The sequence below is a fragment of the Dermacentor variabilis genome, chromosome 1 (genome assembly GCF_050947875.1).
Source record: "Dermacentor variabilis isolate Ectoservices chromosome 1, ASM5094787v1, whole genome shotgun sequence".
Taxonomy (NCBI): domain Eukaryota; kingdom Metazoa; phylum Arthropoda; class Arachnida; order Ixodida; family Ixodidae; genus Dermacentor; species Dermacentor variabilis.
The window spans coordinates 32,728,477-32,739,812 of record NC_134568.1 but is presented as its reverse complement, the minus strand read 5'-3'; the positions used below and the strand labels follow the sequence as shown (position 1 = coordinate 32,739,812).

At 46.7% G+C, this 11,336-nt stretch overlaps 1 non-coding gene across 1 annotated transcript; it reads right to left on the bottom strand.

Moving 5' to 3' along the window:
• Positions 1-7,011: 7,011 nt before the first annotated feature.
• Positions 7,012-7,130, bottom strand: LOC142567510 (5S ribosomal RNA). The gene has a single exon (XR_012825191.1). It is a non-coding gene; the product is annotated as a 5S ribosomal RNA (ribosomal RNA).
• Positions 7,131-11,336: the final 4,206 nt, after the last annotated feature.

Below are 11,336 nucleotides of genomic sequence, written 5' to 3'. Positions count from 1 at the left end.
TTTTCTGCGACACGAGCTCCTTAACGCTGTCGCTTTAAAATGTGGCGCATTGGTCGGCTACAGTGCTTTATTTATTATTTTTTTTTGTTCTGTAGCGCATTGCAGACAACTGCATGCGGACATTTCCCCATTTCCCTATTCCTCTCTTTCCTTCCCTCTATTCTTGCCCATGTGGTGCAGCTTTCCATTCTATTTCAACTTATCTCTCTCACTCTCATCAAATACATCTAGCGTTTCGAAGCAATCGGCATGCTTTAGAGCAGCCAGCGTGACTCGCAGGAATTCGCATGTTCATTGCGCCGCCAGAAGGACGAATGTTGACAGGGCTCGCGTTCAGGGAAAAGCGTGCGAACCTCACTTATTCATGAAGATGGAGAAACGTGGCCACCGTGCAGTGCCGTGGACGACCACTGTCATTGTCATCGTCTATGTCCCAGGAAAGCAGCGCGAGTAAGTGAGCGAACGCTCTTGCAGTGAGAGCCGCAGGTGCCCATGCAGTTTTGCCGGGCGCAGAAAGGACGCCTGAAGATTAGGGAACACATTGCTGTGCTGTTGTTGCAGTGTTACGTTGTGTCTCGTGATTGCGTTATCACTCACGATCACAAAGCAAGGTTGCATAATTCCAAACGAGGACGCCGGATATGTCCAAAGGCAAGTTCGAGACATCGGTATCAGTGCTAAGCTCGATTACACTGGTGGTTTTGTCATTCTTTCTTCGCGCACAGCGAAACTGCATTCAGTGCTTGTGGCGCATGTTCTAATCGATCGTGCTTTCGAGTATCCAGGCAAAGCCTACGTGCGGAGAACCTGTCTTCCGATTCTGCTCGGGTGGGCCGCCAGAAGTTTACTACAACGGCACCAGTCACGCCTGCGTGGAGCTCACTCACGAGGTACCGGGCCTGTGCAACCACGGCCGAAATCGATTCACGTCGATGGAAAGTTGCCGGCATGAGTGCATGGGCGGCAAAACACCCGCTGCGGAATGCTATCAAAAGACCGTCTTTGCAAAGTGCCAGGCGTGAGTCATTTGGAACGTACGTTCTTTCTGCGGAAGCACCAAGCAAGTTTGTTAGTGCTCATAGAGTTTGTGAAAGCTCTAAACAATCGTGAAAAGTTGCAAGGTGCTTCCGCAGGGCGCATGCTCAGCTACGGACTTGCTGTTGCATCCTTGAAATAACAGGCAGTGTCCCATATATTTTCGTGCTTACACTGTACGGGGCGTGTCTTTATGCTGTTTTAGGTTCCTAAACCCTCCTGCATCCCACCGCCATCTGCGATGAAATAGGCCCTACTTGTACTCATTCGATCTGCGCTTTTCCACCAGCTTGGAGTCTTTTTTGATCGGCTTATCATTCAACCCAGCGCCCCATTTTGTCAGCTCAAGCGCAGAACACGGGGCAATGCATACCGAGTTCGACCACTGTTTTCTCAGATGAAGTTCAATGATTTTGGACAAGTTACAGCTGTCCGACAATGGCGAAAAAACCTTCCATCGCCCTGGTTATCACGGATGACTCGAAAACGCAGTATGAGAAGTTTATGAAGTTGTCCACCGTTAACTGCAAATTCACAAGGCACATTCGTCAGCTAAATTCATATCAATGTGACCGCGCGGAAAATGTCAATTAAAATTAATGAGCTTGCGCTCCACGTTATGCGGCCATAGCAGAAGCGCGTAAATCGAGAACACAAATAGAGCCTGCTACGTACAGTCACAATGCCATGGTTGTAAAAATTGGGCGAACGTGCCGAATTAAACAGGATTACAAATCGCGTTTAAAAACTTATTCCGTCGTATAGCGCCTGTCGCGTTCGTGTCCGTTTGTGCTTTTTTTTTTGTAGATTCTGCGCTGGAACAGTAATAAGTACAAGGAACGCGCGCGATATTAATATAGAGAGCCCTAGGCTATGGCACGCAAGCTGAACGGAAGCGGTTTGCTTTTTCTAATTTAAACTTTTTCAATGAGTTCCAGTGGTCAGTGGTTTCCGAGAAGAAAGTATAGTCGAAAGCATTAATACGGGAAAAAAAAAGAAATAGAGAAAGAAAACCTTGGAAATTAAGTTCGTGCTGCAATATTATCACCGAGGGCTTAGCAGACGTTACAGGTCACGTTAGACGACTATTGAAAAGATGCTGCCATTGATTAAATGTCACAAAGAGGCGTTATCGCGTTTTCGAGGCCAGTGTCATGTTTTCTTGTGTGTCTTCGCGTTGTCCTTGTCAGTGCGCTGCTTCACCACCAAGGTGTGATGATTAATCACCAACTCGCCCAACTTTCCACATTACTGAGCGTGAGGACCACAACGTCCCGTTAAAAGAAGACAAAGCTGACGAGAGTGAAATTCAGGGTCATGTTGTTGGCAAACGCGAACTGGGTTCTTTTGAACTCATTACATTTTGTGAACATCACAAAGCCTATGAGGGCACAAGACAACAGCATATTCAACGAATGAGTGTATAATACAATCATGAGTTAGTTTTTTTTTTGTAGCTGATTTATACCCGCCGCGGCAATCCAGTGGCTTTTGCGGCAGGTAAAGCGCAAAAAAAAAAAAAAAGAAAGCCACGGGAAGCGGAGGGAATGAGGACTTGCAGAGCGCTGCCCGCGTTCCTCCACTGTCCCTGTTCTTTGAGCTTTACCCGTGGCTTAAAATGTCGCCGTGTACCAACTAGCTCGGATAAGGGCCCCTAGTTCTGTTATGGCGTTGCGCTGCTGAGCTCAAGGTGGCGGGTTCAATGCCGCCTGCGACGGCCGCATTTCTATGGAGACCGAGTGGAAGAACGCTCGTGTGCCGTGATTGGGTGCACGGTAAAGAACCCCAAATGGCCGAAATTAATCCGGAGCTCCCCACTACGGCGTGCCTCATGTTCAAATCGTAGTTTTGGCATTTGAAACACACGAATATAACTTTATTAGATGAGTTTCGCGGGCGATGCCGATAGCTGGATTAAAAAAAAGAGAGAAAGAAAAACTTTACAACCTTTAGGCTAAAAGCAGTGGCATTCTCAGACAGAAGCAAATTACGGGCGGTGATGACGTCTATAAATTTGTGTTATTCAATACTGAGCCATTGAAGATGCAAGAGAAGATGGGTGGCGATCGACTTCCAGTAAGAAGACGTTATGGCCATTTTGCGAAAGTTATAACCTTCATCTCCCACATGTCTTGTACCATATACCGGGTGTTTTTTTTTACAATACCTATTTTTTTTATAAAAAGGCTCTGACCGTGAGACACCAAGCTGTAGTCTTCATAGACGAGCTCTATACGGCGAGGCGGAAATAATTTGCCGCTGCTTAAGTTAGTTACTCTGAAAAGATTAACAAACATTTGTTAACTTTTTCCTATCAACTTGAAGGCAGTTTGTATGCAAAACTTGTAGGGCGTCACAATTTATAGCATACCTATTTTTTTACAGCGAAAGCTCTATATGACTTACCTTCCGTAGTTTTTTCGGCGTCCCGCAACAGAAACGGACTTAGCGATTTCTAACAAACCCATACGGGTGTATGGGTTTGTTAGCTTAGAACGCTCGCCGTGAACAATAGCGCGACGTCCAGGTTATCGCAGTATATGAGCAGGAGAGGCATCAGCGCTAAAAAGCAGCTGCGTTATCGATGGGGCGGACACGTATAGTTCGTACACCCGAAGAACAACATGCGTACGAGGAGCGTCGGAGGGAACAGCAACGAGAATGTAAACGGCGTCGGCGCGAAACGACCACCGATGAAAAACGTTCCCGCGATGCTGAATGAAAAACGACAATCGCGAGCCCGGGCACCTCCGAACGAGCAATGACGCCAGACTCGCAACGCAAAAAATTACAACCATTCCACTCTGTGAAGATGGAACGGAAGCGAAAGCACTTTGCTTTTCGTTTGATAGCTTTGACTATCGTCAGCTTTCGCTGCCATTCCATCTTCACAAAGTGGAATGGTTGTAATTATTTAAAATACAAAACAGTCCACGTAATTTGAGATATTCATAATCGAAATTGGGGGCCGAATCCAGATCAGAACCGAGCGTGCCAGGAGCATAGTCCACGTAATTTGAGATATTCATAATCGAAATTGAGGGCCACATCCAGGCAATATCAGAACCGAGCGCGCCGGGAGCGCAGGAAAGGCGGCCGTTTTGTTATGTCAGACAGACACGCCCCGTGACGAAAGGATCCGATAACGAAGTTTGAATGAAGGCGCGTCGCGGCAGATCTTGTCGGGGAACACGGCAAGTCATCTGCGGTGCACAAGCGGACCGCTTATCCTTCGGGCGTAATGTCTGGTGCTTATCTGTTTCTTTCTTACCCAAAGCGCCTAAAGTGTAAAACAGGCGCAAGGCACTCACTCCATCGTGCTGTGTGCATGCAGGAGAAAGCGTCGGAATGGCTGCCCCGGGAAGGTTGCGCTACTCAGTGAAGGGAAAGGTGGAAATGGTCGAGGCGCGAGCCGAAATGAACGGCAACTCTAGGATATACAGCCGCGCGGTTGTACTCGTCTCGTAACTCGAGTCTCCCAATCCCTGCAGACATGCCACAATTTTACCTCCACAAGCACTTCCTCAATCTGTATTGTCTAAAAAACAAAAAACAAAAAACGCACACACCCTGTATAAAACGAGGCACAAGGACGGGGGCGACCACGAAGTGATTTAATTACTTCACAAATTACGCAGCCATCGGCATATAAAATGTATGCGGCGTTAAATATATTGGTAACAAGGAAGATCTCTGAAACAATAGGAAAAGGAGTAGCCAGTCCAGCACAGAACCTTTCGGGACAACTTGAATTGCGCAAAGTTTGTGCAGCGCAATGAAAACGGGGACACGAAAAGAACACAGAAACGACATGGAATGGCGCTGACTCGAAACTATAACGAATTTGTATCTCTCTAAAAACGGCACCCTTACAATATAGTCGCATGAAAGTTAGCTGCAGTTCATGTGATTTCTGTGTTACTTTCCTGTCTCCGTTTTCATTGCGCTGCACAAATTTTGTACAGTTCAAGAAGATGTACCAACTAGCCCGCGAGCGGATTCAGCAGGACAACCGATGGTTATGTTGACGACATTGAGGCCAAAGGAGCTTATACGTTAACGCACCGGGAGCTGTGGTAAAGAAAACCAGAAACTTATATATGATACCAAGAGGATCCTAAGCGAGGGTCATTGTGAATAGCATCTAGTTTCTGCGACAGCTTATGATGGGCAGCCATGTCGAAGAATTTTGAAAAGCGAATAAATGCGAAAAACAGTTTCCAATGCCCGTGTTGAAAGCAAGATTATGCCCGAACTCGATTAATCGGGTCATATTACTAAAGCCTATAGTTTAAATTGGAGCCGAGAATAAGACGACAAATAATTTCTTTTGTAATCAATAATCTGTTCTTAAATTATTTAAGTGTAGTATTTTGCACGATTATGAAGTTAGCGATATTCGGCGTGTAGTTAGGCATAAACTGCTTATTTCCCGATTTGTAAAGCAGAACTTCAACAAGTTTCCAGGTTGAAGGAAGCGTACTCGAAGTTCAAAGAAGTACTGAATGTAATAACTAGATATCTAGAAGGTGCATGAGGAATATCGAGCAAGTGAAAATTCGGAATGCCGTCTGGACCAAATCGGTTTTCGTGTCGCGAGATCTAGTGGTCACAAAGCGCTCAGCTTGAAGATTAATAATGATACCGTGAGGTGGACGCGGCAGCAATCGTGCTACTATAGCTATAAATGACGCCATCATAACCTAAATAAACGGAGCGAACGAAATCGTTGTAAATGTTACTAGGGTCAATACTAATGTTATATGTTGTGTAAAAGATGCACTATCGCTGGCAACCATAAGCTATGAGCTTTCGAGAATTAGCTTTTCACACACACACACACACACACACACACACACACACACACACACACACACACACACGCACACACGCACACACGCACACACACACACACACACACACACACACACACACACACACACACATATATATATATATATATATATATATATATATATATATATATATATATATATATATATATATATATATATATATATATATATATATTCGCGTCTGAAATTGCTCGGAATAGGAAGTCTAAACAGACCCTTTGTTTGGTAAGATTCAAACTTTAGCGCTATAATGAACGTTGTAATGGGTGATATGCTATCCTCATTGCTAGCCCTTTGCATGCGTTTGTGCCTGCTTACACGTTTACATGTTTAAATGTAAAAGGCACCCGCTCAACCATGGAACATCTACATTATTCTTCTTTGGTTTTAGCGGAACAAATAATTTATTGCATTATTAAACGATCTTTTCAAAGCAGATTATCAGAATTATCATTGCGATGAATCTATCGAAATTATCAGCTAAAGCATCAATTACAGAGGCGTCTTCAGCACTGTAAAAGTTGGGAAACGCAGTTCTCTGGGGGAAAAGTGATTTTGTGACGGAGCGGTTGGGTGACACCAAACAGCCTTTTGTCACCAATAACTATTTCACATTGAAAGCTATTCTACGCAAGATCCGATCTAAGGAAAACCGGGAAGTGCGTTTTGCCTTGTAATGGTCTCAGCTATTTGAGTGACCGGAGTGGCCATGGGAAGATGAGCCTCCTCACCTATCGAAGCATCAGAGTCAGATGACGAGAAGCATAGCTTCTGAGCACCAGAAGTGTTAAGCAAATTTATTTATTTATAGCTTATTTATGATAGGTTAATTAAACGCATGGTGCGTGGGGGTGGGGTGCTTCGGCTAAAATTTAAATTAAATTATGGGGTTTTACGTGCCAAAACCACTTTCTGATTATGAGGCGCGCCGTAGTGGAGGACTCCGGAAATTTCGACCACCTGGGGTTCTTTAACGTGCACCTAAATCTAAGCACGCGGGTGTTTTCGCATTTCGCCTCCATCGAAATGCGGCCGCCGTGGCCGAGATTTGATCCCGCGACCTCGTGCTCAGCAGCCCAACACCATAGCCACTGAGCGACCACGGTGGGTAAAAGATGGGTGCCATCAGCACTCGGTGTTCCCAGGTGGTCTCCCTCCCAAGTACTGACCGAGCCCAATGCTGCTTAGCTTCGGGGATCGGACGAGAACCGGCGTATTCAGCATGGTATGGCCGATGGCGGCTAAGCACAAATAGTTAACTTGTGGTGGGACTAGTGAGTGAGCGATAAAACAACGCACAGCCACGCAATCTTTTCTGTCAAAATTAAACCTTTGCTGGGATCGGATTCTGTATCTGACGGAGTAATCAGGGCTGGAAACTACAGATCGGATCTCATCTAATCAGAGTGGCTGCGCCGTCACCTTGGATGTATTTGTCGTCAGAGAGTCCTCACTGCGACGTAGCTGCGTAGCGTGAGTTCAGTGTCGTACATCCCGCCGTGCAGCCAAGCTTTCCTTGTACTAGATATACTACGTGTCTCACTCGACGCTACCAACATGGTTCACCAACATGGCGGCTACGAATACGTCAGCGCACCACATTTGCTGCCGCGGGTGACCTGCCTTCACTGTGACAGAGACGCGACCGGAACGCTGCTGGCGTGTGTGCCAGGGCCACGGCAGATTCCCTGCTCACTGTGGTTGCCTCACTATAGGAACGCGTCCTGCCGTGCTCTCGCGTTTTTTGTTGTTTACGCAGTTCTCACCGTGCTGGTACGCCAACGTGGCGCCTGCGACGATGACAATGCAAGCCATCTTACGAAGAAACGAGGCGCTGAAAATGAAGAAACTTGAGTGGTCGGAGCTGGGTGCTTCACGCTGTAGAGCGAAGGCCAATGGGCGCAAATTTGAATACGAGCGTCGAGATATAGACGAGTGCCTCTGTACTCCTTTCTATAGCCTCAGTCAGCGCCATCAAGTTCGCCTCATTGACCTGATTTGTACAATTTGGTGTAGTCAACGAAAACACTGGTCGGTCGAAGTAGACAGAACGGGACTATAGTATTACCAGAAACTCTGGCCAGCGTCGTTGTCCCAATTACAGTGACTGTCACCGATGAGTGCTAATGAACCAAAACTGGACGTAGATTTGTCATTACAGTTTCTAGCGGATATAGATAATCGCTCGTGCCGTGCGGAAGTTGATGCTTCGGCTCCCGCCGGCAGCAAGCCGTCCTTTCTTCCACTTTCATTTCTCTTTTCATTATTATTTCGGCAGTTCAAGTAAAGAAACAGTTAAAGTTAATTTCCGCTATGCTTTTCCTTATATTTAGTGTCTGTTCGCTTCGTTGCATTGTTCTGAACAATAAATGTAAAACCTCGGTCCTCCTGCGTCTTCCCGCTCGCCACCCGGTTTGTTGGAGAAAGCCCGCCCAAGATCGGCACGACCTCATCTATCAGCAAGTGGTGGCGGTCCAACGGCCTTGAAAATTCTCGCGTTTCCGCAGGCGAGATGTCGTGGACAGCTGGTGGTGGTACCTGGAGGGCAAAGGGTGTCGCCGGTGGCGGTTTCCCCGGGGTCGCTGCCCGTCCGCGAAAGCAGACGTGTTCCGCACCTCCCTGGAGTGCGTCCGCAGATGCGCCCACGGCCATGACAGACGACGTGCACCTTGTCGTGTGCCGGCAACCGTGCCATGCGACGCACAGCAGCTGCGTTACGGGTTTTTCGCGGACGCGGCCACAGACGGCTCCGGAGCCCGGCGCTGCCGCGTGGTACCTTCTGCCAGGGGCCACCACGCGCGTCGGCAATGCCTAATCGGCGCTAACAGGTTCCCGACCATGGACGCTTGCCGGAAGGCCTGCTTGCGCGCTTTTCCCTAGAACCTGCCTGTGCGCGCAATACAAATACCCCCCTTCTTTTACGTTCAGTATTTATCTCAGTCTTTTCGCTTACGACGCTTATTATTATTATTTTTTTTTTTTATGTTAGTATTCTCTCTCTGTCTCCAGCAGTGTACCCAATTGATAATTATCGGAGACATGAGGATGTCGCTCCCAGTGAGCGCAGAATGACTGAATCAGTGTAACTCGACGCGAATAACAGAACTCCGAAGGGAGCACACTTCCTCTGAGACTCTCGCGTCTCGTATAGTTACCGAGGACACTAACCGCGATGGCCAGCAGAAACGCCGCGACGTCGAGGAATGTCCGCTACTGCATCGAGGCAGGGGTGCCGAACGAAACGTAACGTGATAGTGACACCGTCAAAAGTGGCCGATGTAGAGTTTGGACCGCCTATCGACCAGCTCGAGGGTAAGTCTCAAAACGAGTTGGTAAATTGCTAATGATATGAAATACCAAGCTTGAGTTCATTCACCGCATTCCGCGATAAAACTGTGTGCCACGACGGGAATGACATAAACATCTCGTGTACAAACGGTAGAACATAAGAAACACAATACGCAGATTGAACCGACTGCACTTGGCACTTTTGCTGGCGGTTCTACTCGTGGCTGAGTTCTAAAACGCTCATCTCGTGCCATTCCCCCCCCCCCCCCCATTTTTTTTACTTTGGATACCAACTGTTTCGCTTCGAAGGAGGTGTACTTCGATGCAATTCAAGGTACGATACCCGCCGGGGTGTCTCAGTGGCCATGGAGTTTTGCTGCTGAGCACAAGGTCTCAGGTTGGATTCATGCAGCCCTGCAGCCGCAACATGCCTGTGGGAGCGGAAAGCAAAACAATTCGTGTGCTTAGGTTTAGGTGCTTGCTTTTTAAAAAAACCGCAGGTGGTCGAAATTAATTCTAAGCCCTCCATTACGGGCGTCCTTCACAACCCACTGTGCTGTTTCAGTCTGTTAAACCCATATTTTATTTTTTCGTTCACGAACACAGCGCTGCTCCTCTCATTGTGGCAGCTCTGTGTATATATATATATATATATATATATATATATATATATATATATATATATATATATATATATATATATATATATATATATGTATATATATATATATATATATATATTGGTAGCAATTGCTACGATTGGGCGCATGTCTCATTTTCCCTTCATTAATTCTCTCCACCTTGCCGGTTTCCGCAGAACTATATACGTCAAGCAGTTGCCTTTGCTTCGTATTGTTGACAAATTCGACTTCACCCTGCCATCTGCTAGCCGCCTGATTAGCTCAGGTGGCAGAGCGCCTGCCCCCCAGAAAAGGTGGTGGTCCGGAGTTCGAGTCCCGGACCAGGACGAATTTTTCTTCAACTGCGAGGCTTTTCTTTCGAGGAACCCGTATGGGTTTCCTATATATATATATATACACTAAGGGAAAGCTAAGAACGCGCAGTCACTAGCACGTCTCGTAGCTTGCTTCGTTTGACCTGTCCTTTGCACATAAGAATTCCCTCTGACGTGACACTCGTCGCCTTATTTCTCCGTGTGGCATGCGAGCTGTCTGTCCGAGGTTGGAGAAAGTTTTGTCGAGGGGGCTTCGGGCTCGGGTAGCCCTCAGTTCAGCTGTCACCTCCAATTGGAAGGGTATCATCGAGGGTGATGATCCCTGCTCAATCTGCACAACCCTGGCAGAAAGCGCGGATATGCGCCACCTGCTATGAACTTGCCCAGACGCAAGATACCTCCGGCAGCGCTTGCACAGATGGACTGACATCCGTAAAGGCCGCCCTACTGAATCCACTAAAATGGTCTGTAGCGAGAATGCGCTTCAACCAATCTGCTGAATTTTCTGCATCATGAGGAATTGCGCGCATTTATATACCAACGATTTCTTATATTAAGCCTATAGAGGGACTGCCTACTGTCAGGAACCTGTCTTGAATCCTTTATTAACGCCAACGCGAATGAAAAAAACATGCATAAATATACCTAAAATACAATACGTAATAGGTACTCGGACGTTTCCTAGAGTATTGTACAACTTTCTCAACGAAAGGTTTCTTTTTCTAAATTTAGGATTTGCGAGTGTTTATTAAATAATTCCGACGAATTAGACAGAATACAACAAGCAGTGCGACTTCCTTTCTAGGGCGGCCAGCAACATGCTCTTAGTTGTGACTCCTTCGTGTCACCCATATTTCTAAACCTGGGCTCAAGAAAGCCGGGATGTTCTCCGAAAGACGAGTTTGCTCCGGTGTTCGGGCTAAGGATGCGGCCGGCAACGTCGATCGTCCTGGCAGACCTGCGTCCTTCTTCGGCGGCGTTCGACATCTCGCGGACTCCCATCCGATAGAATCATAAGAAACATACTGTTGTAGCATGTTGATGAGAATTCCAGCTTCCTAGTGTGAACTTATTCACCAGCTGATATGTTATTGAATAATACATATTAGCGATGCTGTAAAAAAATGCCGTCATGTTAAATTATGTAGCTCTCAAACGTCTCAAATGCGTACCTCTATCGTGTGTTAAAAACGTCCAGTTTC